Source organism: Fukomys damarensis, unplaced genomic scaffold, assembly GCF_012274545.1.
Source record: "Fukomys damarensis isolate Sample0158 unplaced genomic scaffold, DMR_v1.0_HiC HiC_scaffold_38, whole genome shotgun sequence".
Lineage (NCBI taxonomy): Eukaryota > Metazoa > Chordata > Mammalia > Rodentia > Bathyergidae > Fukomys > Fukomys damarensis.
The window spans coordinates 17,365,911-17,391,797 of record NW_022900950.1 but is presented as its reverse complement, the minus strand read 5'-3'; the positions used below and the strand labels follow the sequence as shown (position 1 = coordinate 17,391,797).

General features: G+C 36.6%; 1 long non-coding RNA gene across 2 annotated transcripts in view; it reads left to right on the top strand.

Moving 5' to 3' along the window:
- Window positions 1–25,887, top strand: part of LOC104853082 — a 76,531-nt gene that overhangs the window by 49,535 nt on the left and 1,109 nt on the right. The window contains exon 6 of one of the 2 annotated variants that reach the window (XR_777678.2): window positions 21,306–21,336. This is a non-coding gene — a long non-coding RNA (uncharacterized LOC104853082). Of the gene's footprint in view, window positions 1–11,164; window positions 11,518–21,305; window positions 21,337–25,887 lie in introns of those variants that run through there. The other variant, XR_777679.2, reaches the window with a different exon arrangement.

Genomic DNA, 25,887 nt, shown 5'->3' with positions numbered 1-25,887 from the left:
GTACCAGGGATTGAACTTTGGACCTTGCATGGGACATTGCGTTTGCTAAGCAGGCAGCGGAACCACTGACCTAAATCCCCAGTCCTAGGTATCTTTATCTTAAACATGGGAAAAAAAAAACCTAGAGAAAATTACTGAAAAATGATTTTAGAAATGAACTCTGGGGCTATGTGTAGACAAAAAGAATGTAATGTAGTTCACATTTCAAGCAACAGGAAACAGTTTGGGATGATCTATAAGAGTGGCTACAGGCTTTCATAAATATAAGCAATAGTCTAGAGTCCTTGTTCCAGAGTCAAAATGAAGTTTGTAAAAGTAGTTAGGTTTCTTAGTCTGCACTGGCTCCCATAACAAAATACCACTGACTGAGTGACTTAAACAATAGTAATTTATTTTCTCACTATTATGGAAGCTGGAAATCCTGATCAAGGTCATATAGGGTCAGCATCCTCGTCAGGACTCCTTTCTTGGCCTGCAAATGGCATTTTCTTGCTATGCTCTTGTAGGTGGAAAGAGAGAGGTGTCTGGTGTATCTTCGCTTGATATTAAGGTATCAGTTATATCTGATCAACCTCCCACTCTAATGATTTTATTTTACCTCAGTGATTTTCTCAAAGGACTTTTCTCTAGTCAGATAAGGGTGTAAAACTTCAACATAAAAATTTTTGAGGGACAGAATTTAATTCGCAGTACTAGGTACGAGAACAAAAATAAATATCAAGGAGAAAAGTGGAATCCATCAGAAAATAGAGAGGGTGTCCATGCGCACAAATAAAAGTGGGCAAGGAAGGCTTGGAGACGTTTGTCATTAGTTTTATGAAGATGGGCAGTGACTCCACAGTGGGACCATCACAGAACTTTGATGTGTCCTGTTTTGTTAAAATACGTTTGAATGAGGAAAATGTTGTAGAGCAATTTTGTTGAGTCCATGTCCAAATGGATTCTTTAAAACTACGAGAATTGCAACTTTTTATTACAAAACATTTCCTTTCCACTTTTTCTAGCTCTTCCTTTCTTTCAGGAAATATTTTATATTCTTCTTTAATAATTATTTTATTTAAAACATTTTAATGACTCTATTTTACTTATATTTTAAATCTTTAACTTATTTTAAATTCCTGTAAGGATATTCCCTGAAGCATGTGTGTTTATGATATTAATTTATAAAAACCTCAATTTACAAAAAAAAATTTCTCTTTTTTGGATCTGTAGCAGTTTTTTATGTTTACTTTTCTATTAAGTATCTGATCCTGGCCCATTATATTCAGAAAGTGAGTGACCACTTTTAAAAATACTGATTCTCTCCCTGCCAGATGGCTTTGGAAGTGCTCCCAGTAAGGCTTTCACGGTCAGAATCCACTTCACAATTCCATGGCGAATGAAGTCAATAGGGGAATGACATTATTTTCATTACTTCCTAGATTATAATTTTTTTTTAAAAATTCTGTCTCTTTTACATAATGAGGTCCTAATTTACGCAGGATATGGTTCCTCAATCATACACATGTGTATGTACACACACGCACACACACACCAAAGCAAGCAATGTTACTTAACACCACAGAACTGGAGGAATTTCTAAGGGCTCTCTTGGTTGTGGGTGGTCATGAAGTATGAAAGGCTTCAGGACTAGGGGATATCTAAACGACAGACAAACATGAAGAGACCACCAAAAGTCACTCCACAAATTCAGGAGGGAATTAAGAAAGCTCTTAATTTAGGAGCTCTGCTGTCTTCTTTACTACTTCAAAAGACTAAACAGAAAGTTGCTGCTGTCTTTTAAAAAAGGAATCGTAGTGAGAGCCCCACATTTTCATTTATTCAGTTATACATAATCAACAAATATTTATGATACTCGTACAAATGTGTAGTAGTGTGAGCATTGGATATGTAGTCATGAAGAAGTTAGATAAGGACCTTATTCTCATGGAGTCCAAATTCTAGAAGGCAAGATAATTGTTAGGCATTTACAGGGGTAATTTTAAGTTATCAAATATCATCAGTATAATAAAGAAGTATAGTTTGTATTTTTATAGGAATATCTATCAGAGGTCATTAGGAGGTTTACGGGGTCATGAAATCTTCCTGGGGCTTAAGATCACAATGAGATATTAACAACCCAAGGAGAATGTTTCAGGAAGGAACACCTCAGGTGCAGTGTTCTTGAGACAGCAAGTTAACAGGACAGAATTATGAAATTGGGAAGGAAAGAAGTGATCTGCCATTTAAGAATCCCCTTCTTCTAGCAAGACACTTTATTTCTCTTTTAAAATCAAACATCTTTTTGAAGTGTGAAATTAATTCCATCTTGAGTTATCTGAAAAGTAAATATTATCATGTAATTAGGTTTGTGCGTACGTAATGCATCCGGAGAGGGAAGGAATACTAAGGACCACATATGAACTATGCTGCTTACTTACTCAAAGTAGAGCTGATTGGTGTTTTGTGATGGAGATCATTTAAAGATCCCATCCAAGTGCTCTAGTAATGTTAGAAAATTCAACAACCTTCAGCAAACAGGTAGCCACTAGTCAGTGGCTGGTTGCAGAGGTCTCATCTTATCTTTTTGCAGTGTCCTTATGAACAGGAATGACAAAGATCTGGTCCCTGAATTTCTTTCTCTTTCCTGGTGGGTGGCCTAGTCTTCCAGGTATGTGCCAGAGGTAAATAAGGGTAATTACAATTACAGCTGCTCTGAGCTGGCCTGATTGAGACAGGGGAATATGAGTTTTTTCTTATGCAGAAAAACAGCATTACCAACTAACAACAGCAGCTCAAAACAAGACCCAGTGCTATTTTTTCAGTCACGAGTTCTTTTTTTTTTTTTTTTTTTTTTAATTTTTCATTTCAGAAAAATGAAGAGCTTCCACACTGTTCACTGTAATACACTGCTGGTCATTTGAGGACATACTATATATACCTCCATTTCTTCTTCATGCTTTTTCTTTTAGAAAGATACTGTTTACCAAAAAGAAACTTCAGCTGTACAGGAAAAACTGTTTTCCCAATAAATTTACGAAAATCTAAGATTCCCAATGGAATCAAGATTATCTTCCCTCTCCCACCACCTTAATAAAATCACATGCTTATCGGAACAGTAATATTCACACCCGCAGAGTACAATTATTTTCAACAAAGAGGGTTATTCTTTAAAAACAAAAACTTCAGTGCGGTAAGTGTAACATGGATATCTACAAGTATTAAGTGTCTGAAATAGGCAGCTAATGTTGGATTTAATATTATTTTATAAATAATTGTTCCCTTAGCAGTAAACATAAGTCACACTAGTCCTACAAAATAAATGCTGTGATTATGCACAATATGTTATGACAAAGTAGTTTCAAAAAACAAAAGCTCAACATCTTGGTAAAAATTCTGATCAGAATAAAATGCGACTTTAAAATTTAAAACATCATCAAAATAACATCACATTTTAAATCATCCATGGTTTACACAAGTACTATGGGTTTCCAGTTTTGGAACATATTTTTCCATTGTGAATTAAAATATGAACATATTGAAAATCACAAGAGTTTTTTGTTTTGTTTTGTTTTGTGTTTTCAGCACTGGGGATCAGGCCCATGGGAGTTGTACCACTGAGCTGCATCCCCAGCCCTTTTTATTTTAATTTTTATTTTGAGACAGGGCCTGACCAAGTTACCCAGCCTACTCTCAAATTTGCAATTCTGTGTCAGCCTCTCAACTAGATGGGATTACAGAAATGCAGCATTGTACCTATCTCAAACACTGTTTTTTAAGCTCAATAAATTAGATACTTTTCTGGGAAAGTTAGCATAGAGTCTTATTTTTATTATTTTTACTGGTGATGTTTGTGTCCTAAAACCTGTACATTTGGTAGACTCTCTTACTGTTCACAATTGTACCTAACTCCTCTTCCTTACAAGTGATTTATACCTCCAAACCCACTGCCATGGCCTTTACCTGCTTCTTGTTGCAGAGAGAATATATTTCTTTCGATTTTGGATTTAACCAGGTAATTTTCTCTGGCCACGAGAATCTGAACAGGTATGATTATGCTGCATTCAACCAGAGGCTTTAAGTGACATTTTGAGGATTAATTCAGCCGCCCCTTTTTCTTCTCAGACCCACAAGTGGGTTCCCTCCATTTGAGGCCTGCATCCTAACCTGAGTGGTAGAATAAAAAATACTGGCAGATGTGAGTCAGTCACTGGAGCTACATCCATCCATTAACTGCTGCATGAAACATGGACAAGATTGAAATACTTCCTTCTACAAACCCATGAAATTACATGGTTGTGATGTGGCAAAGCTGAATAGTTCAGAATATGATTCTTAGAAATGGAGTATTACCATAATAAAACACTGAAAATATGTGGCGTTGATGTGGGGATCAAGAAAGCTATCAGCGAGGAATCTTATTGGAGGCTGGAAAATTAAAGATACATTTAGTAAAGCTTATCTGAGGTTACTTGGGAGGCAAACATGGCTATACTATACTTACAGCTTTCTGTAGAAAGGGTCGGAAACGTTACTGCAAACTGGTTGTTGGAAACAGTGTCTGTCTGGTAAGGACAAGAATGACAAGTAAGTGACTTCTCTAACACGGAGTTTGTAGCCAAACCGAAGTGCTGAGAAACCACAGGAGTTGTGGGGCTGGAAAACCAAACTCACCCTCTGGTTAAGATTTTTTTTGGGGGGGGTTACCAGGGATCGAACTCGGAACCTTGTGCTTGTGAGGCAGGTGGGAGATCGACTGAACTAAATCCCTGGTCCTGATTAAGATTTTGAGACACAGAGTTTTAAAGTTTTGAGCCACCGAGGCTAGTTAAGATCAAGATTAAGTCTCAATTAAGGACAAAATTCAAATTAATGCCCAGTGCACAAAAGCATTTGATTGAAGGATTATCTCCCATTAAATCATTTCAGTTGCACAAAATGGCAAGAAAAATAAAACAAAGGCAGGACTTCATGAAGGCGATAAGCTCAAATACCTATGCTTAAATTCAGAGAGCTTAAAGATTTCTAAAAGAAGAATCCATTAGTACACAGAGTAGAATACAACAAATGAATATTAATCAAAAGAGGAAAAGAAATAAAAACATGTAAAGCCTAGAAGTAGCCTGAAACAGATGCGTGTCTGTCTCTTCAATAACTTAAAATATCAGTGGACTTCCAACTTTCTCTAAGAAGCAATATGAAAAATTTGCACAGCACAAGAAGGGCATATTTTAAAATTCTCTTTCAGATTTGGCCATTGACTGTAAAGAAAAGAGAAAAAAAGAGTATAGGGTCAGTAACCTCCAGAGAAGATTGTCAGAGAAGTGAATTTCAGATTGTAGACCACTCAAAAAAAAAAAATCTCTTATTCAAAACAGTTTTCCTATCCCCAACACCTTGATGTTTGCCAGTAGAGTTTCAGAGCTGCTGTTAACCTGGGAGTCCTGAGTGCTGCCCCCCCACCCATGTCCAGATCATGAGGAGTTGCTTGGATTTGGTAAAGATAACAAGATTGAAATCCTCAAGGTTGCTCTTTTGAGTGATTGAAACTTTTAGGATGCCGTCGGGGTGGTGTGAGTAGATTATGTGTTCGGAGGTATACAGAGTGAGTAGCTATGGTGCAAACGGTGAACTGAGGTACAGTGTATTTATAAATCCCCACTTCTGCCTTCCAAGCAAGTGGGTTATATGCCAGGGCTGACTGCTGTGTGACATTCTTGCTGCTCTGGGAAGTGTGTATACTTTCACTTTGTACTTTGGCTATGTGCTTACTTTGTCCATTGGAAGTCGATGTGCAAAATATAATTGAAAGATATGGCAAATGTTTAAATTTAAACAATTTATTACAGTAAAACATTGCCATAAATCCTGAAATACCCCCCCACACCCACACTTAACCCATCTTTTGGGGGAGGTACTGGGGATGGACCTTGCACTTGCAAGGCAGGCACAGTACCACTGAGCTAAATCCCCGACCCAAACCATCATTTTAGTTACTTTGCGGCAGTTCTGAAAGTCCTCTGTCAAGTATGTCTTTAGTTACCCTGTTATGGCTTCCTCGACGTCTTGAATCAATTCAAATGTTTACCTTTCATGGTAATTTAGACTTTGGGATATGGTTACTAGATCTAGTGAAGATCGGGAAGCCACAGTGTAATGTCTACGGAGCCTCCCTTTCTGTGGGACAGCACTGACTGCAGCGTTCACCTTATAACATGCCTTATAAAGACACTCATGGGAGAAGACTTTCAGAACTGTTTCAGAGTGGCAAGAATGTTGGGATAAGTGTGTTCAAGTTCAAAGAGACAGGGAGTTTAAGAGGAATTAATGGCAATGTGTCTTTTACTGTAATAAATTTAAACATTCTTTGATCCCATCTCATTTGCCACACAGAAGAAGCAGCTTTAAGTGCCATGTAGAGTAGGCCACTTGCTTTCTGCTCTACATTTGTGTTTGAGACTGTCTCATAAGGAGATACTTCTTTACACTGGGAATAGAGACAACTAGGCAGTTAAGCCTGAGCCACTGATGTGCAAAGGAGCAAATTAAACATTTACTTAATAAGCCACTGAAATTTGGGATTGTGTACAACACTTCAAAAATTAAGGGTTTTTAAAAATAATTGATTTGTTTAGCTCCATGAACACACTCTTGCTTTACAAACCTAAAGCAGTTGTAAGAGAATATCCATATAGATATTCATTGCTAGTAAATAAAATCTTGCATATTCTTTTATCACTAGGTTTTAGCATGAAGTTTCATTTGAATAAAGTCAGTGGTAGTTTAGACAGATTTTTATTTACTTAAATGTTTTTTGAGGAAGAATTAAAGTCACCAAGCAAAATCCAGAGATAAAGCCTATCACATTAGAAGGACAGGATTGCATGCTTACCTATATTGAAAACTTCATATTAATTTAAAACAAACTTTATAGATGAAGATCAATTAGTAAATAATATAGCTAATAATAGAGGAGATAATGTATATTCACTTAAGTCATGTTTTAGGGGATTTTAAGAGTTAAAATACTTTCCTATGTCTCATATACATGCTTAAACTTATAGATCAGATGTAAATTTTTATTTAAGACAGTTCAGCTTTTTAGTATAAATCATGATTATTGGATTTTACAGGTGGCATACAAAGACAGAAAAGAAAGAATTCAATGGCAGTAGCAGTTAATAGTGACAGCCTATCATGATGAAACATTATCTCTAAGGGTAAAAATTCAATTTTATGGTCACAATGGTTGTGCTCAACACACTGTGTGACACTGAAGTGTCTGAGTTTTTGCCACTGTTTACCATCTTTGGGAGTCATTCCTTCCTCAGTGACAGTGAGAGACATCAAGTTCATTTAACAGAATGCCACCAGTGAAATCCACCTAGAATCTCTGCAAATTATTTCTCTTGCATCCCTCAATATCTCTAGATCTACTCAGGAAAAGCAGAGAGAAAACCAATGGAAATTCAGCAAGTTAGAAATTGGATTCAGCAAAAAAGAGGATAGTCACATGAGCAATAAATATTTATTTTAGATCAGCAAAGGAAAAAGATGATAGCTGGTTATCTGTCACTGATCCTTTTCTTTGTGTTTCCAAAAACCAGCTACCCCTCTTTTTTTTTCTCTTTCATTTCTAAAGTGGATTTTGTGCTATACATCAGTTGGATAAAAGTTCCAACTGTTGCAACTTTTAGAAATTTGTCATAACTCAAAAACTTATCTCACTTTAGGTTAAATATTCATTTGTATGATACATTCAAACAATATTTACTAAAGCAAATAGTTCATAATGTGATTGTTTAAGAAAAAAGTTAAGAAAATATTTTATTCAGGAAAATGACACTATCATTCTAATAGGAAGAACTTTACTAAAATGGCTTCAGGCTACTATGAAAATGTATGAATAACATTAATTTGGAGGAACAATTCTGTTTTTCAGTGATTCATAGAAGAAAGTAATTCTATGATCACAAAAATTTGTGCCTGAAGTGAGATACATATAGCTTTCAAAGGCTCAGCAAAAAGGCATCTACTTTGAGTCAATGTTTAGTGGAATTTTTATTGTTCTGTTTGAATGAAAATCTTTGTAATATTTGACTAGATTCAAGGTTATCAGCAGTTAAAATCTAAGATGCTAATGTCAAGACAGTTGTCATTTACCTTTTGTCTTCTAAAACACATGCCTACTGTTTGAAATATTTTCAAGGAAGTTAGGGTTTTCTTGGAAATGGGGCTTTCTGGAATTCCAGATGTGGAAATTTAGTGTGGAGATACTTTGGCAATGAAATCAGTGGGGTAACTTTATAAAAAGATTCTAAAGTCTTACATAGCTATGATTCATCTGTCATGGAGGGTTTTTTTTTTCTTTAAAATTTAAGAAAAGTACGTGTACCTTTGGTATTTATTTTACTCCATATGAATGATGTATGTTATGTAGCTTGCCTAATTGAAGAACAAAGTTTTCCTTATCCAGAAACTTCACTTGTATTGCCAATTTTTTTTTCTGAAGCTGTTTTTTCTGGTAGGAAAAACTGTTGTCTGGAGTTGGATTTGCTATTTTGAATCTTTTACAGATCTGGTTGCTTGTTACCACTAGTACATCTTCTTATAATAAACTAAGCCACAAAAGTCAGATGCTACTTCATATAGCCACCTAAATTTGAAAGAGTTCTCAAGATTTCTTGAAGCCTTTGCAGGGGTCAAGGAGATTTACAACCACCCCAAAAGTGCCGAAATATTTTGGGGATTTATAGCATGGTACCCTGCAGCTTCAGCTCTGGATAGTAATAGCTAGTGTTTGACTACTAACTAACTGTCTCATTTACCAGCTCGGTGGCTTTGGGTAAGTGTCTCAGTTTTTTTGAAATTTAACTTCTTCATCTGACAAGGAACAGTAAGAATATCTAGCTTATAATTGCTAAGAAGATTAAATAATACATTATTTATAAAAGTGTCCATTTTAAAAAAATAAAAAATTAATTGTCGCAAAAGATACATGCCATCATTCCCCTTCAAGTAGTCCCCTCCTTGTTTTTTTTTTAACCACACTTATTTCATAATAGCGCCTATTGACCCTGACATACTTTTCAAAATAAACCTTTTGAATGTAGCTAAGAAAGAACGTAGACTTCAGGTCAAGCAGCCTTGGTTCATACCCTAATTTGATCACTAATTAACTGTGACCTACAGTAGTCACTTAATATTTCCCGCTTTTGTTTGCCAAATGAAGGTTTGGGATAAAAAGGGTACTGCCTTCCAAGAATAACAAATTATAAATTAAAAAAAAAGTAAAATGCCTTGGTAACTATAGGTACAGTGTGATATGTATAATCAATCCTCCTATCTGTGGATTCTGTATCCTTACACTCAACAAACTATAGATAGAAAATAATTTTTTAAAATTTATTTTTATGTTGGGTGTGGTGGCACATGCCCGTAATTCCAGCACTCCGGAGGTTGTGGCAAGGTGATTGCTAAGAGTTCCAGGCCAGCCTGGGATAGGTAGCAAGAATTTGCTCCCAGCACCCCCAAAATTACTCTTGGGCCAAACATGTGCAATACATTCTTCTTCTTATTCCCTGAACAATACAATATTATAACTATGCAGCATTTCCATTGTATTAGGTACTATAAGCAATCTAGAGATGACTTAAAGTAAGAGCAGACTGCATAGATTATATGCAAATATTATGCCATTTTATGGAAGCGATTTGAGCATCTGTAGAATCTGGTATCCACAAGGTCCTAGAACCCATCGCCTGCAGACACCAAGGGACAGCTCTACTTATAAGTAATTATAGGTAAAGTTACTTAAAATTACTTGGCCTGGAGTAAAAACTCAGTATTTGACTGTTTTCATTATTACTGTTAATTGACTAGTTGACCTTAAGCAAAATATTTTAATTTTTTCTGAACTGCAGTTTCCTGTGTGTAAAATGCAGATAAATTCCTTCTTTGTAAGCTGGTTAGGCTCTGGAAGCTTCCAGCTCATAATTCATTATTATTGAGAATATTGTTTTGCTTATATCCCTTTTGACTTCTGTTGTCTTTTCTGTTTCATATCATTATATATTTTAAAACTTACTGTCTCTCGGCTGTAATTTATCTAAATTTGAAGGTTTTGCCAAAAGTGATAGATACATAACCGTATCCAGCCCTTCCACCTGAGGTGCTGAAAGTTCCCCTCCATTGCAACGCCTTCCCTCAGGGTTAGTCCCCTGCTCTAATTCAAAAGGGACAGCAAGACTGTGGCACAGGCTGACTCCTTTGCTGTCATCCACAGATGGTCCCTGGATGGGCCTTGGGGCGGTTCCTCTCTGTGGGTGAAGAACTGCGCATGGCAGGGCTGGTCCTGGCTCAGAAGGGTCGCTTAGACGCCCATCTTAGGTGCCCTCCTGGCTCTGGAAAAGTGGCTCTCTTCTCCCTGAAGATCACATCCTCCCTCCCTTTCCTGGCCTCGGTCCTCCACAGCCAGGCCCCACCTGCTCTTACTCCAGATAAAATTTTCTCTTCAGCCTTTACTGCGCATGCTCCATCTACCCAGGGCCTTCCCTTTTAAATGCAAACACCTAGTTTGAGAAACATTGTATTTGCCAGCTGAACGGGCCTGACACTCTGGAAGCCAAGGAAGCCCCTGCCTTTTGGGCAAACAGCCAGGAAGTGCAGGGAAGAGAAAAACACAACCTTGAAAGTAACTATTCTAGGAACTTTTCTCACTCCCCAGGTAAGGCCAAAGTGCGGCTTTGTTGTCCTGTAGGTTTGCAGTGCACAGGTCTACTTGATCTAAACAATCCTATCAGCTCTGCATCTTAGGGAGCTGTGCGAGCAAGGTTACCCTCAACTTTTAATCATGCTTCTGAGCAAACAATAAAATTGCCAATGAAATCTTGTTTGAAGAAATCCAGAAGCCCAGGGAGCCAGCTACCTAATGAACCTGGCTGCTGGACCCGCACAACCCAGTGCCGCATACGCGTGGCGATGGGAGAGGGACGCAAGGGGCTATGGTGCACAGGATTCTGCTGCCTAGACTTCGACCCACTCAGGCTTTTCCCCAAAGCCCAGAACCACTCGGCACCAGCGACTCCTATGGAGTTTTCACACTGGGTGCAGAGAATACTAATTATGACTGTGCATTTCCAAATTTGCATACGGTGAGTGAAATCCGTCTGCTCTCTTTTCCTAGAGTCCTAGTTGCAACCAAGTGTGCGAAATGACAAGCTGCCCTCCAAGTGATCAAGGCCCCCCAAACATCTAATGTTCAGTTTATCCTGCAGCGTGGAAGATAGGAGCTGCCCTGTGTGTGACAAGTTCTTCAGAGAGACTGGTTTCAAAGAGGAGATGGTGCACATGAAAGGAAGACATGAGTTCTCCCTGCAATGCTGGGGCCACACACATGCAGGGGTGGCCGGCAATCATATCCTACCTGTGAGCCCATGAGCAGCGGGTGCAGACCTTGGAGCTGAAAGGCACATGGGGAACCACAGCAAAGTTAGGGTATCAAGGGCTTATCCTCGGAACACTGGCAGAAGTGCTTGCACACACATTCGTGTCCACTCCGTGGAAAAACTTCAAAACAAGTCGGGTAACTGGACAGAAGGATGCAGACCACTGAAAGTCCCCTTAACTGTGGTGGATGTTGAAAAGCTTTTAACCAGAAGGGGACATAGCAAACTCAGATGATTAAGCATATCATACCAGGCCTGTGCCTTTTGTCCTGCCACCTTTTCTCAGAAAGGGACTCTTCAGTTCCTGGAACGGAGAGTTTACTCAAAGGTCAAGAATGGTCGAATCTATAACTAGTACAGTTAGAAATGGGGAAGTTGAGGGAGCCGCTCCCTTCCCTTCATTCAACTATGAACACAGCACCACCCCTCATGATTATCCAAGTTTAGGAGGTGCAATGCCCCAGGCGGCAGATTCTGACACCAGTGAGCTAAGGAATGAGAGACATCTGGAGCCAGAGGCATCTGACCTTTTAATACCGGAAGTCGTGGAGAGTTCTCCTTCCTCTTCCTTTCTCTGTTTGTCCTTCTGCCTGTTCTGCCACTACCCTGCAGTGTTCTTGCCCTGCACAAGAACCTGGACAATTTTTGGCCCATGTAACTGTAACATAACTGAACAGAGTATAGATGTTTATCTTAAAAGTTTAGGTAGCTTAAACACTCATGTTATCAAGATGAATATTTTCTCCTTACCCCTGATCCCACAAGTTCCATAGACTGCATTATGGGAGATGGGGCCCCCACGCAAACCTGTTCAGAAGGTTACTGTCCGGAAGACTGGTGTTCCGGTCCCAGACACACCTGGGTGAGAGCCACTTCTCATTACCAACTTAGGCACAGTGGACAACTCACCAAGTACTCTTCCCTTTGGTATTTGCAGAGGATGTGTGCATATTATGGCATAAACAGGGAAATAGTGTTAGGCAAGGTATCAATGAAGTTGTTAAGTATTACTTTGTTTTTGGAGCAGTATGTTCCACAGTCAAAATCGGATCCTAAACCACTCTTTACATTGTGGTTTTGGCCAGAAAGAGTCTGTCAGCAGAGATAGCAGGATGTAAGTCCTCATTAAACAAGGGTTTCTGCCTCATGGGGCTGTCCAGGTAAGGGTTTTTTTTTGTGGGGGGGCACTGAGTGTACTTGTTTTTTTTTCTTTGCCTGTGTTGTGTGAAAGATTATTATTTAGGTTCCTTTTTCTCAATTTTTTTTTTTGTGGGGGGGGGCACTGAGGGTACTTGTTTTTTTTTCTTTGCCTGTGTTGTGTGAAAGATTATTATTTAGGTTCCTTTTTCTCAGGTTACAAATCTAATTAATGTCTGTGGGGTTTTTGACTTGAAGTTTATAAATCTTTAGTTGAATTACACTAGACTCTTATTTTACTGAATTTTTCATGTTTAGAATGGGATGCTTTTGTGGGGGGGGGCACTGAGGGTACTTGTTTTTTTTTCTTTGCCTGTGTTGTGTGAAAGATTATTATTTAGGTTCCTTTTTCTCAGGTTACAAATCTAATTAATGTCTGTGGGGTTTTTGACTTGAAGTTTATAAATCTTTAGTTGAATTACACTAGACTCTTATTTTACTGAATTTTTCATGTTTAGAATGGGATGCTTCGATTGTTGGTGTCACGTGTGCCTGCTCTTAAAACAAGTTAGTGACAGCTGAAGTCTCGTTCAGCTGAGTGAGAAACGTGAAGGAAGTGATTCCTAGAGGGTAGCATCACACTGGAAAGTGTAAAATATTTTAAACTATTTCTTATGCCTAGTTTCATCATTGTTTATGTCTGTCCATGGCTTCTGACTCTGAGCTTTTGAAGGGCTACAGAAAATGAAAGAAACCAGCGCCTGCCAAGGATCACTCTGCACACTGACAGAGCTCTGCGAGAGATCTTTATTAGAGAGCCATGGTGGCCCGCTCAGCGGAAAGGGAACGAAGAAGAGGAAAAGTGGGAAGGGGCTTGGTTATATGGTGGGGACTGGTGTGGGTGGGTCGGAGATCACGTGGGCTGCATGGCAGCCACTCGGGGGCCACGCTTGGACATCCATTCCTTACACACACAACCTCTGTTCGTGCGCCGGTTGTATGACGGGTGATGCGTGAGGTAGGAAGTGGAAATTTAAAGGTGAAGAAGGAAGTTATGTATCAGAATGGTGGCGGCCATTCCAAGACACTTTATCTTACAGAAAAGACTTAGCTCTGGAGTAGATTTTGATTTTTTTAGAATGCTAGGGAGGATTTTAGCCCAGAATGGTTACAATTAGTTGACTTCATTGCGGGTGAGATATTCTGGTGCAGTGTAGTTACTTACAGCAGAATAAGAATTATACAAAGACTGTCATTTAAGAAAGTATTACAATTCACTGAAAATACTGTAACCAGTAAGTTTTCCTTTATGTTTTATGTGCACCTTATACAATAGTCTGAAGGTAATTTTATACAATATTTTTAGTACACTTTCACTCCAACTTGTCAGGTATATTTTCCATTTGTGGTGTACTGTGCCCCAAAAGTTTGCATTTTGGAACATTTCAGTTTCAGATTTTTAGATTAGGAGTGCTTGACCTGTGTTCTAACCTATATAGATGCTTCTTGATATTCAAATAATATATATTATATTTTCGACTACTTTTCGAGACTATATGGCTATAAATGTGTGTGTGTATCTGTGTGTGTAGGTGCATAAAAATGTCATTAACTTCTCATTTTGCTTGCCACAAATGCCTGAAATATCTTCTTTAATATAAGCCAGTCTTTGGTTTTCTATTATTTTGTTTGTTTGTTTTTGTTTATGTTTTTTTGTGGTACCGGGGATCAAACTCAGAACCTTGAGCTTGTGAGGCAGGCACAGCACCACTAAGCTAAATCCCTGTCCCAGTTTTCTATTATTTTAAACCTCAAGGCTGTCATGATTGATCTTTCAAACTTATAGTTGTTGTTTTAGTCAGTATTGATGTATTTATTCTGCTTGTTGTTAACATATTTGTCTAACAGTGTGTATCAGATTTATGATGTATTTATTAGGTGTGATGTATGATATTTTGGTCCAGATTCAGCCATTTTTCAGTTGCAATTTGTAGTATATGAAGGCTACTGTGTGATGGGCTGTAGTTTCCCTAAACATCAAAATATGATAAAGCCTTTTTTTCCCTTTTGATCTTTTACCATAGAAGGAATTTTAGGATGTTCCAAGAACACTTCAAGTTTACTTTTGAGTTAATTAAATAAAATTTGTTCATGCCTTTCTGTGGGGGAAAAAAAAAAAGAAGTCTGTTTAGCTTGGTCTAATATCATGGTGTTACAAGCTTTGATCAGAAAGACTTTTTCATGTAATACCTGAAAATGTGCTTGGAAGTTGCCTTCTGAAGAAGACAGGAACACACATTGTGATGCCTGGTATAGGGCCAGAAGTCAGACATCTCTGATGCTCTCCACGGTTGAAGTATTTGATTTGTTTGGTTTGTTGACTTTTTTTTTGAGACAGGTCTTGAACTAACTATGTAGCTCAGGCTGCCTCAAATGCACTGCAATCCTCCTGCCCCAACCTCCTGAGTGCTGGGATTACAGGCGTGTACTACTATGCCCAGCTATGGTTCTAGTATTTTATAATTGGTCCTCAAAAATACTTATGGACTATGGTAACTTCTTTTAGAAGGCAAGAAAATGTGACAAATTTTAGGAAGATATCCAATGAGATAATGATAAATATGTTTTGGTACCTAAAATGTTAGTATTTGGGAGATCTAGAAAAATGAATTTTCCAGGGCTCTCCTCCTGCTCCCTGCCCCAGCAGGCTGCTCTGTATGGTGACATCAAGGGGTTCCTTGACATCTGGCTGCCAATCAGGGTCTTGGTAGGAGAGGCCCAGGGCAATGTGAGGCCAGTTAATGCATTTCCTGCCTCCCTTGAGGCCCATTTTGGGTGGTCCACTTCTCTTAACCAAATTTCTCAGTGAGGTTTTCTCTACACACTTCTGTCTTTCTGTGGTCCAAAACATCTTCTCCCTTTGTCTTTTCTGGTGTACGTGGCCTCTGTACTAGTGATTGGAGATACTTCACCATTTTCCTATGGTCAGCTCACACTTTTGGAAATAGATATTTTCCAGTAAGTTCTTCTTGAACTATCTTTATTGAGCGGACCAGTTGTTTCTTGTACATAGGTTTTTTTTCCTTCCAGAGTAATTGGCTCTTTGGTGTATCTATATAGCTCTCTAATATACTTGGGAGGCATATTGATACTCTAAGTTGATAAATATTAGTTTATTTTAAATTGCCTAAATATTTTTTGCTAGAGTTTAGATCAGGTCTAATCTCTGAATCATAAACTCTGAGGCGTAATGGTCAGGTGCAGAGAATCTGGATAAGGTTGCTTGGCTTTTAATTTTAGTTCCATCTTTTTCTTTTTTTTTTCTTTTTTTTGGTACCAGGGTTTAAACTCGGGTCCTTGTGCTTATGAGGCAGGCAGCAGAACCACTGAGCCAAATCCCTGGCCAATTCCACCATTCTATCTTTTTTTGTTTTGTTTTGTTTTTTGAGACAGGGTCTCACTATGTAGTTGCAGCTGACCTGGAACTCACTATGTAGTTGTGATTGACCTGGAACTTGCTATGTAGCCCACGCTGGTCTTGAACTCATAGTAATCCTCCTGCCTCAACCTCCTGAGTGTTGGGATTACAGGCATGCACCACCATGCCCAGTTCCATTCCATTTTTATTGTGACTTCACACAAGTCATTTAACCGTTCTGGTTCTCAGTTTATCCATAAAGGATGGAAAATAATAATAAGTGAACTAAAGATTGTTATGAAGATTTTAAAAGTTTACATTTATGAAGCATTTAAAACAGTGTATTGTATATATTGTACATATTAAATGCCTATTAGACATTATGATTTTATTGAGTTCCTATTGTGCTCTATGCAGTATGTCAAACTTTAAAAAATATTTCATTCAATTCAGTTCTTAGGAAAATTTTGTGAGATACATATAATATTTTATAATTTACTTAAAAAGAGAAATTGAAGGTTAAAATAATATAGTAACTTCCCCCAGTTCCCATGGTCACTAAGTATTGAAGTCAAGCTCTGGTTGGAGTCTATCAGTATTACATTAAATTATACACACAGCCTGACACATGCATAAATACACAGATGTGCTATGTATCATATTTAATGCATAACATTTAAACCTGAGAATATGTATGTCTGGCACATCACACACTTAAATGATTGGGGCTTCATCTCACTCCTGATTCCAAGTCTACTCCTCTTCCTACTTTACCACAATGATTCCACCTTATATGGAAATAAGTAAAATTATCTTTCTGGAAGGTCTGTGAGTAGTTACTGGAAAAAAAAAAGATGCAATTTACTTCCACTGACTGTCCTTTACCTTCTCTCCATCAGCCCAACATAAGAAAGTCTATAAAATGTGTTATGTATCTGTATCCATTTCCTACAGTGAATGTAATCATTATATACTGAAATAGGTACTAATAAAAGTACAAAAAGAGGTTCACAGCCAAATTGAAAAAAAAAAAGAAAGTATAAAATTAGCAATATACTTGGAGAGATACAAAATTTAGAAATGTTTTCAACATACCGAGCTGTTATGGAGGCTGTGGCTGCTGTGGTTGATGGGTTCCTGATAACAAGATCAAAGTGGTCAGGAGATTGGCCAGATGTCACTCGCCAGAGTTCTGCCTATTTTCAAAGTAACTGATGGATGACCTGAGAGGTTCCATTGGAATGCTTTTGAATGCTCCACCGGATGTCGTAAATGCTAGAATGGTATCAGTGGGTCAAAAGGCTCGGGGACAATAATACTTGGTTAAAATACTATTCACTTAAGATATTGATCTTTTATAAATATAATTAGGAACTTACTAAAAAGGGGGCTTTTCTAGAAATGATTATAAAATTTGTCCATCCCATTGTTATGCACTAGTCTTCAGCATAGAATTTGAAATTATTTAATGAATTAAGGATTTAAATTATTATTATTATTATTATTATTATTATTATTATGTTTTTTTGTTAATGGGAATCAAACTTAGGACCTTGCACTGGTAAGATAGGCACAGTGCAACTGAGCTAAATCCCTGGCCCAGAATATTTTTATTTGAACGTGTTACTCTGTTGGGTTAATTACCAAGGTGCTTAATGGATTTGCAAATGTTTTGTAGTTAGTAAGAGGCAGAGGTTGATTTTATTAAAAGTTCTTGTACCTCAAAACATGCTTTTTCTTCCATATTATAATTGCTTCTAACTTTGTCTTTGTGTGTGTTTATGTGTAATTTTTGCTTTTAATTCTATAAGATTAACTGTGCACTAATCTGTGAGATTTGTGCTTGAATATCTGTGGTATATTTTATAGCAAAAAGTTATAAATTTCACTTTTTTAAAAGCTTCTTTCATTCTTCCCCTTTGGATATTTGTTTATTTATCTAAAGGGTTGTCTTCATTAAAGGTTCATAAATGATTTGGAAAGTTGGTCTCTTGTGTCTTTCAGCTTTCCCCCCCTTTATCATTTTAGACATTTTTCTACTTAATAAACAGGACAGAAATAAGAAAAATAAGTTTTATCCTCCAGTTTCCTAACTGTCTCACTGAAAAATGTCTTTGCAGTCTATTGTTTACGTTTCTTTTCTGTTTCTTAACTAAATGTGATTTTTTTAATTGTCAAGAATAGTGACATCATAGCAGTGAAACTCTTTTTTTGACTTCTGTTTGATTTAATTGATCCTGCTTTAAAACCAAAATCAGTATGTATAATATTTTTTTGTTTCATGCTGCTATTATGACACTATTTTAAATTTTCACTGTTATATGGCTTTATGTGGTCTATCTTACGTATCTTTTGTTTTTCTGGGAATAAAAGCTGATTTAACAACATTTCCAAGAGACACCAATGATTGATTCAGTTTCTGCCCCCAAAGGATACTTGAGCAGCAGATGAGAAAACCTTCTTTTCTATTCACTTTCAAAATCTCCCCAGGAGCACAATCTCTGACCTCCAGGCTGGGGTCTTCCTGGTCACCTTTAAGTCTAACTTTAAGTGCTGACAGAATTATGTAATAGTTGCCAAAGCTATGTGGATTTATAGACTAACAAGTCATTCATCATAAATCATAGATAAGTGGGAGCCTCGGTATCAAGGGGAAATTTGGGGCCCCTTCTCTTGTGAACCATGACTCAGATGCTATTTGAGGATCACTCACAAATGTGAATACTGGACAGTTTCTTTACGTAGAAACTCGGCCTTCTGCTTAGTGCTGGTTTGGCAGCTTTATACCTTTGAGAGATAAAAGCATTTGATAATTTATCAGTCACAACCTTGACATGTCATGGTGGGAAAAGGCCAAGTTTTTATAATTTATAACATATTACTGTTGTATATATCCTTTTTTATTTAGAATACTTTCTCTCGTTCTCAGAAACTGTAGTATTCACTTCATTTTTGGAAAGCCAGACAGCACCAAGGAAAGGTTTAACTAGAAAGTAAATTACTTGATCAAACCTCTAAAGAGTTGGGAAAAGGATGAAGTACACCATATAAATAAACCCATGAATACTGGAAGGAATATTTCTCCTCATTGCTTTTCAGATAATAAACAAGTAATATTAGAAAACTTCCTTGTCAAGTGTGTGAATGATTATCCAGATACTAAAGCCTCACAGGAAGTTACAAGGGTCAGAAAGAATACAGACTAGGACCACATACAGGTTTTAATGACAGTGACACTCGCTATAGTAGTTGTTGGTACCAGCTTCAGTTGCTGGATGCTACTCCTTTTCATTCAAACAGCCCAGTAAAGGACAATATAATGTTTTGTTTTTGTTTTGTTTTTTGGTACTGGGGATCGAACTCAGGTCCCTGAATTTGCAAGGCAGGCAGGGGAACCACTGAGCTGAATCCTCGGCCCTAAGTACAGTATAATATTTAAGAGGGTAGGCTCAAGATCCAGACTGACTGTGTTTAAATCTTCACTGTGCCAACAGAGAGCTGTGTGTCCTTGCTTAGTTACTTACCCATCCTATGGCTCAGTTTCCCCATATTAAATAACAGATACTAATAATTACCTCAGAAGAACATTATATGATTAAATTGGTTTTTTAAAAGTGCTTATGCTAAATCTTGCATACTGTTACATAAGTGTAACCTTATGTAGGATAAAATGTAAACAATTTATACATGTCACATTTAAATAATCTATGTTGATAAAATAATATCTTAAGGATTATCATTCCATAAAACTTCATGATAAGCCCTTACATAGTCTCTTTGATGGTAATAAAACTAAAACAGAAAAATCAAGATAACTTTAAAAACAGAAAATAGATTTAAAACGTACTTTTTATTCTAAATATCCTGCACTTTAAGATAGTATCTAAACTATAATTCTTTCACTTTCTGATTCAAACTTTCACACGAATAATGGCATAATCACTTAGCAGTGATGAAGCTAACACAATATGCAAAGTTCTTAGTAAAGAAACAAAAGAATTTTGCTGTGGTTCATGATCTTTAGAAGTAGGCTGTTTGGAAAGCTGAATGGCTCTACAAGGAGTGGGAGTAGGAGCTACTATCCAGTTCTTGGTGTAGAGGCATGTCTTGTTGCTCATGGAAAACGTGTTAACTGCAAATCTCAATGAGTACTCTGAGATGTCCTTACTTTGAGTAGGGTGGAGAGGAAGAGGTGGTTATGTGTCATGAGCTGCCTTCTGGAGTTTATCTTCAACATCTGGTCTCTGACTGGTGAATGAGGCAGAGGATCAAAGGCTGGCCCTGTCCCAAGCAGACATAATTGGCGAAGGCCATCCTCAGTGTCACTTGAGTTCAACTGGACTTCAATTTGGGTCATGAGCAATTTGGAAGATGAGTAAGGAAAGACTTAGTAAAATTTTAAATTCTGCTGGCCTAGAGTCTGCCAATTAGACATACTGAGACAAATTACCTTCTGTCGCCTTGATGTTTTTACTGTCATACATACTTTCTTTCCTTAATTCATTTTTTTCTCAATCAATAAGACCTTCAACAAATTACTGCATGTTTTTTCTCATGGAAACACATTTGGCTGTACTGTGAGAAAATGCTTCTTTTTATTTTTTTCTGTAGAATTTTTGTTTTCTGTAGGTGTGCAACTGTCCTATAGGTGGTTTCGTTGGCTTTGGACAAATTCTCTTGTATCACTAAGTGGTAAAAGGTTCTCTATTGAATGAACATTGATGCATATTTTACTTCATTTTGTTAATAAAGGTCAGAAATGACAAGTTTTTGGTGAAAATTCAAAATATCACCCTTAACCTTCATTTTCTGTCTTCAATAACATGATTTAAAAATAAATTCTTAGTTGGAGAATTTTAACTGATCTGTAAATTTCTTATTTATGGTAGGAAAATATTGGGGGGAGGTAGAAATTGTGGAAGGAAATGATTTCAGTAGATGCTGTTGCGTCCAAGAAAAACTTTAGAATTTTTCAAATCTTTCCGGTTGTATGTTTGTCCTTCAATCCTAAGGATCACTTACATAAATTTGGCCGCAGATGCATCTTTCTTTCGCTTCTTTTTTAGTACTGAGGATGGAACTTAGGACCTTGCTCTTGCCAATCAAGCACTGTGCCTCTCAGCTAAATCCCCAGCAATGGATTCTTAAATGTTAACAAGGCTTGGATAATTTTCCTGTTGTCCTCTAATGTAAATATTGCCCACGATTATTAAAATATCATTAACATCAGAGTTCAATAAATAAAAATTCAAGAAAGTTCAATAAAATCTTCCCAGATTTTCCCCTTGCAATAAGCAGTGACTTTCCTTTCTTGGTGTTTGCAGTGGGAACCATACTTGCCATTGGACTGCCGTGGTAAGTTACCAGCTTTTCAGCCAGTAGTTATTTCTCTCTTTTTTGCAAAGTAATCTCCAATGACAAGTTTTATGTGCCCTTAGGAAATGACTATTTGTGGTTGTGTCTATTAGGGTAAAGACTTCCATATCTGTTATCAATCTTACTGCCAATTCATCTGCTTATTTCAATTCAATAGCAGCAATCTTATTATTATGCATTGTTACATATGCTGTGGGAACCCAAATGGTACTGCTTTTCAGAACAGCGGATTGCTGTAATACAGTATTAACTTCTTGTTTCTCTTCACATATGATGAAAGATAGTGACAATAATGCACTCTAAAATGATCTTTTTTCTACTGCATTTTCTTATGGGAAAGAAGAAAACTAAAGGCATTTTTGAAAAACCTATATTTCACCTAAATAAATCCATCTATTTAGAGATATGTATATATAGCATATGTATTTGTGTACAAGTAGAAATTTTGTTTATGTCTGTATATACAATGCCCTTACCTCTTTTCATTATAGAATAGAAGGAAAATCTAGGAAATCCTTTCAAAGAGGATTATCTTTTAACATATTTGAGTCAAATGTAGGAAAGTAAACCACAAAACTTGATTAAATTACTAACTTTATTTGATTTTGTTTATTTTTAATGAATTCTTTTGTGATTTTTGTCTGGATAAAATTCAGAGTATATGCTGTACCTTTTGGAACATGACCATCACAAAGTTGCAAACGTCTGTAACTTCCACCATTTTGCAATTATTCTTTTGTTAAACACTTCACAAAATTATCCAAAATAATTAAGAAAATATCATTGGACAGCACTTCATATAACTTTTGTTCTTATAGTTGTTTGTGCAAATAGATCTGGGAGTACAGAAGTTCCCAGTGTAAATTCCAGTGTTTTTATTATAACCTGGGTTTCTACATTTAGTTTAAGAACATCAAATGACCTATTTATTCGCTACTCTTTTCCCAGTCCTTGGTCTAAAGTCAATGAGAAGCAGTAGACTGCTCATGAGATTAGCATTAATTCTAGTAATAGGTAGGCCTTTGGGTTGTCATTGTCATTGTTAGCATCATCATAAGTATCTATTGTTGAATATTATTATATTCAACATGTACCTCCTGTACAATGTAATCCTTACAAAACCGTAGTAAAGGGCCAGGGATTTAGCTCAGTGCTGCTACCACCTGCCTCTCAAGTGGAAGGTCCAGGTTTCCATCCTTGGTACCCAAATAACAGCAGTAATAACAACAAAACAACAGTAGATATGAAAACAAAGACTAAAAGTGCGTATTTTAGGCCGGGCGTGGTGGCTCACGCCTGTAATCCCAGCACTCGGGAGGCTGAGGCAGGAGGATTGCTGTGAGTTCAAGACCAACCTGGTCTACCTAGTGAGTTCCAGGTCAGTCTTAACTACATAGGGAGACCCTGTCTCAAAAAACCAGAAAAAAAAAATAAATAAATTGTGGCGGTCTGGCCGTCACAACACGAACGTACCTGAGTTGGGGAGTGAGGATTGAGAAAGGACAGCACACTCAATAGTGTGGAGACAAGAGGTCCGATTTATTACACAGAAACAGCTCTTTTTAAAGGCAAGCCAACAGGAAACATCAAGCAATATTAGGGAGGAGATCAAAGGTCAAATTTACCAAAGTCCTTGAGCTGGGCATGGTGGTGCACGCCCGTAATCCCATAAAACCAGTCTGGATTACAGTGAGCTCCAGGTCAACACCAGTAATCTCATAAACCCAGCCTGGATAATCCAATAAACCCAGCCTGGATTACACAGTGAGCTCAGCCTGGATTACACAGAGAGCTCCAGGTCAATCTCATCTGCATAGCTGAGACCCTCATCTCAGAAAAGCCAAATAGAGTCACAGACTGTGTCAATGCCTCAATGGTAGAAGAAGTTACTTTTCCAATGTCAAATGCCAGCGGGCTCCCACAATAAATAAAAGTGCGTATCTTTTACTGAAGTGGAAGTTAACAGATGCCATAATTTGGTTGGAACTCAGATATTTTGAGCTGTGGTTTGTTTTATTAAGTACTGTTCATTATATTGCCTCATCAGATATCTACTGTAGCTAATTATCATGCAGAGTACTGATCTTTACAATATATCTCTGAAGAGATGTTGTGGAAATTCTATATGTATTCTATTCCAATGTATAAATCACTCATTGATAGATAATTTATTTCATAATTCAACAAAATTATTTGAAGTCCTTAAGAGGACTTATACAATATGACACAATTATATTTTTCACATAACAACCTTTTATATACATTAGAAATTTAAATGTAATTTCCAGTCTTTTCTAAATTTGTTTAATTTTGAAAATAAAACACATTACTTTCTTATAGTAGTTTTTATTCCATTCATTTAGCTACCATTGTTTCTCCATTCAACTCTGTTCTATTTGTATTTCCAATTGATTTTATGCACTTCTTTTAAATTCTGTGTGGAACCAGTTCATATTCAAAATCCTAGCTGACTTTCTGTGGCATGCAGAAATACCTCCTGGTGTTCAAAACCTGGGATTTTCTAATGCAACTTACCTATCCAACCTTATTTTTCTTGACTCTTATCAAAGAATAATACATAATTGAGCTTCAGCCTGAATTAGGGTGGAACTATGAAATTATGGCTTAAACATTTCAGCTGTTCCTTATTGAATAGATATTTCCAAAGGCCCTGGTATCCAGTCCTTTGTAATTTTCATTGAGACACATAAAAGAAAGAATTATAAAATCACATAAAAGCAACCAAATATATTGAGTAATACACCAAGAGTAGCTTTTAATTTACTTTATGAGAGTATGATATAGGGGATTTCAAAGTATCATACTATTAAAAATTACTGAATGACCTCCCAAAGGACCATTTAAATGAGTTATATCTATGGATGTTTACTCTATTAGAAATTAAAACTCTTTAAACTATTTTGTTTTATTTATTTAAACTAATTTAAGTCATTGACTCATCTAAATGATAATAATCCTACTCCATATCATATGAATATGTACTGTCATAAAAATAACTTTATACAAAAAGAAATTAATGCTGGCATTCTTTTAAATTTTTTCCAAATTTCTGGTGTTTTACTTAATAGAATATAAAAATTAATGGTGAAACTACCTTAAACTTTTTGAAAAATTTTAGTGTTAACCTTAACAGAATATACAAATAAATGTAACTGTCTCAAACATTTTGTAAATTTCTAGTGTTTTGCCTAATGGAATATGGCTAGATCCTTACACCCACTTCTGTGTTTAATCTGTTACTTATCACACATCATGTAGCCTTTGGAAAACTCCATTATACGCTTCTAAAAAAAGCACATGACTTCTGAATATTATGATAAATATTGTTTTGAGTTGGTAAATCCCCTGAGTCTGAGGCAACCCCGGCAGGTCTTTGGCACATACTTTATGAGCCTCACACATACTAAGCTTCACATGCCTCAGTTTGTTCTTCTCTAAGGGTGTTCTCTTAACAACAATACCTATGTCTTATTCGTGTTTTGAGTATTAAATGAATTAATTCATTCTTCATAGTTACAGCAGTGCCGTACACTGTGAATTTTGTGATAAGAGCAATACATTTTCCCCTACCTTAGGAATGCTCTTTGTATCACTGATGTTTAATGTATTTTCTTATCCAAATTGTTAGTTAAGTAGAGAAATATGAGGAATAAATTGATAATGACTATATCTTTAGGCAATGTTAATCTTTTGATAATAATTTTGGTATTCCTAATTGATACTAATGTTAGATACAACTAAATTATCCACAGAATTTCAATGTGTACCCAGAAAAATGTAAAAGCAAGTTCCGAACATTTTTAATCAATTATAGAGATTTATTCATTGCATGCATATGCACTTGTATTTGTTTTACTTAGACAATCTGTCGAACTTAATTCAATACCTTCCTTCTTGCTATGTTAAGAGAGTGTAGAATTCATTCTCTCATTTAGTGTAGTCCACATGTTCTGGCAAATGCTGATACATAGTCTTTTAGTCTAGTTGTAAAGGACAGACCTTACACTAATAAATGACGAAACAAATAGATGAATAAATATATGAGAAGGTTTCGAAACTTTGTTGCTTTTTCTGTTTTGGATATTAACAGTATGACATTAACTCTCTTCATTTATGACACTTTTGATTCACACTGTTGAATGTAAAATAATCAATAAGAAATAATTGTGTAGAAAGGAAAACCATAGAAAGAACTTTAGTTTATCTGGGCTCTAGTTTCACCTCTGGTAATTAGTAATATGATTTGAATAGAAAAGTAGGCAGTTGTCGAAAATATCTCTTAGAACTAATATTCCTTTTGTTATTCCCAGTAAGAATATCTTTGCCTATGTTGTGTAAGAGAATTATTTTACTACAGCATTTTTATTTCATTATGATTATTTCTTTCCGCCTACCATTTCATGGAGTTGCAAGTATCCTGAAGGCAAAGATGCTGAGTTCTCTTCATCTTTGTTTTCCCAGAATATTCAGTACAAATTTCTTTGCATGTTGAATACACTTTTAAGTTGT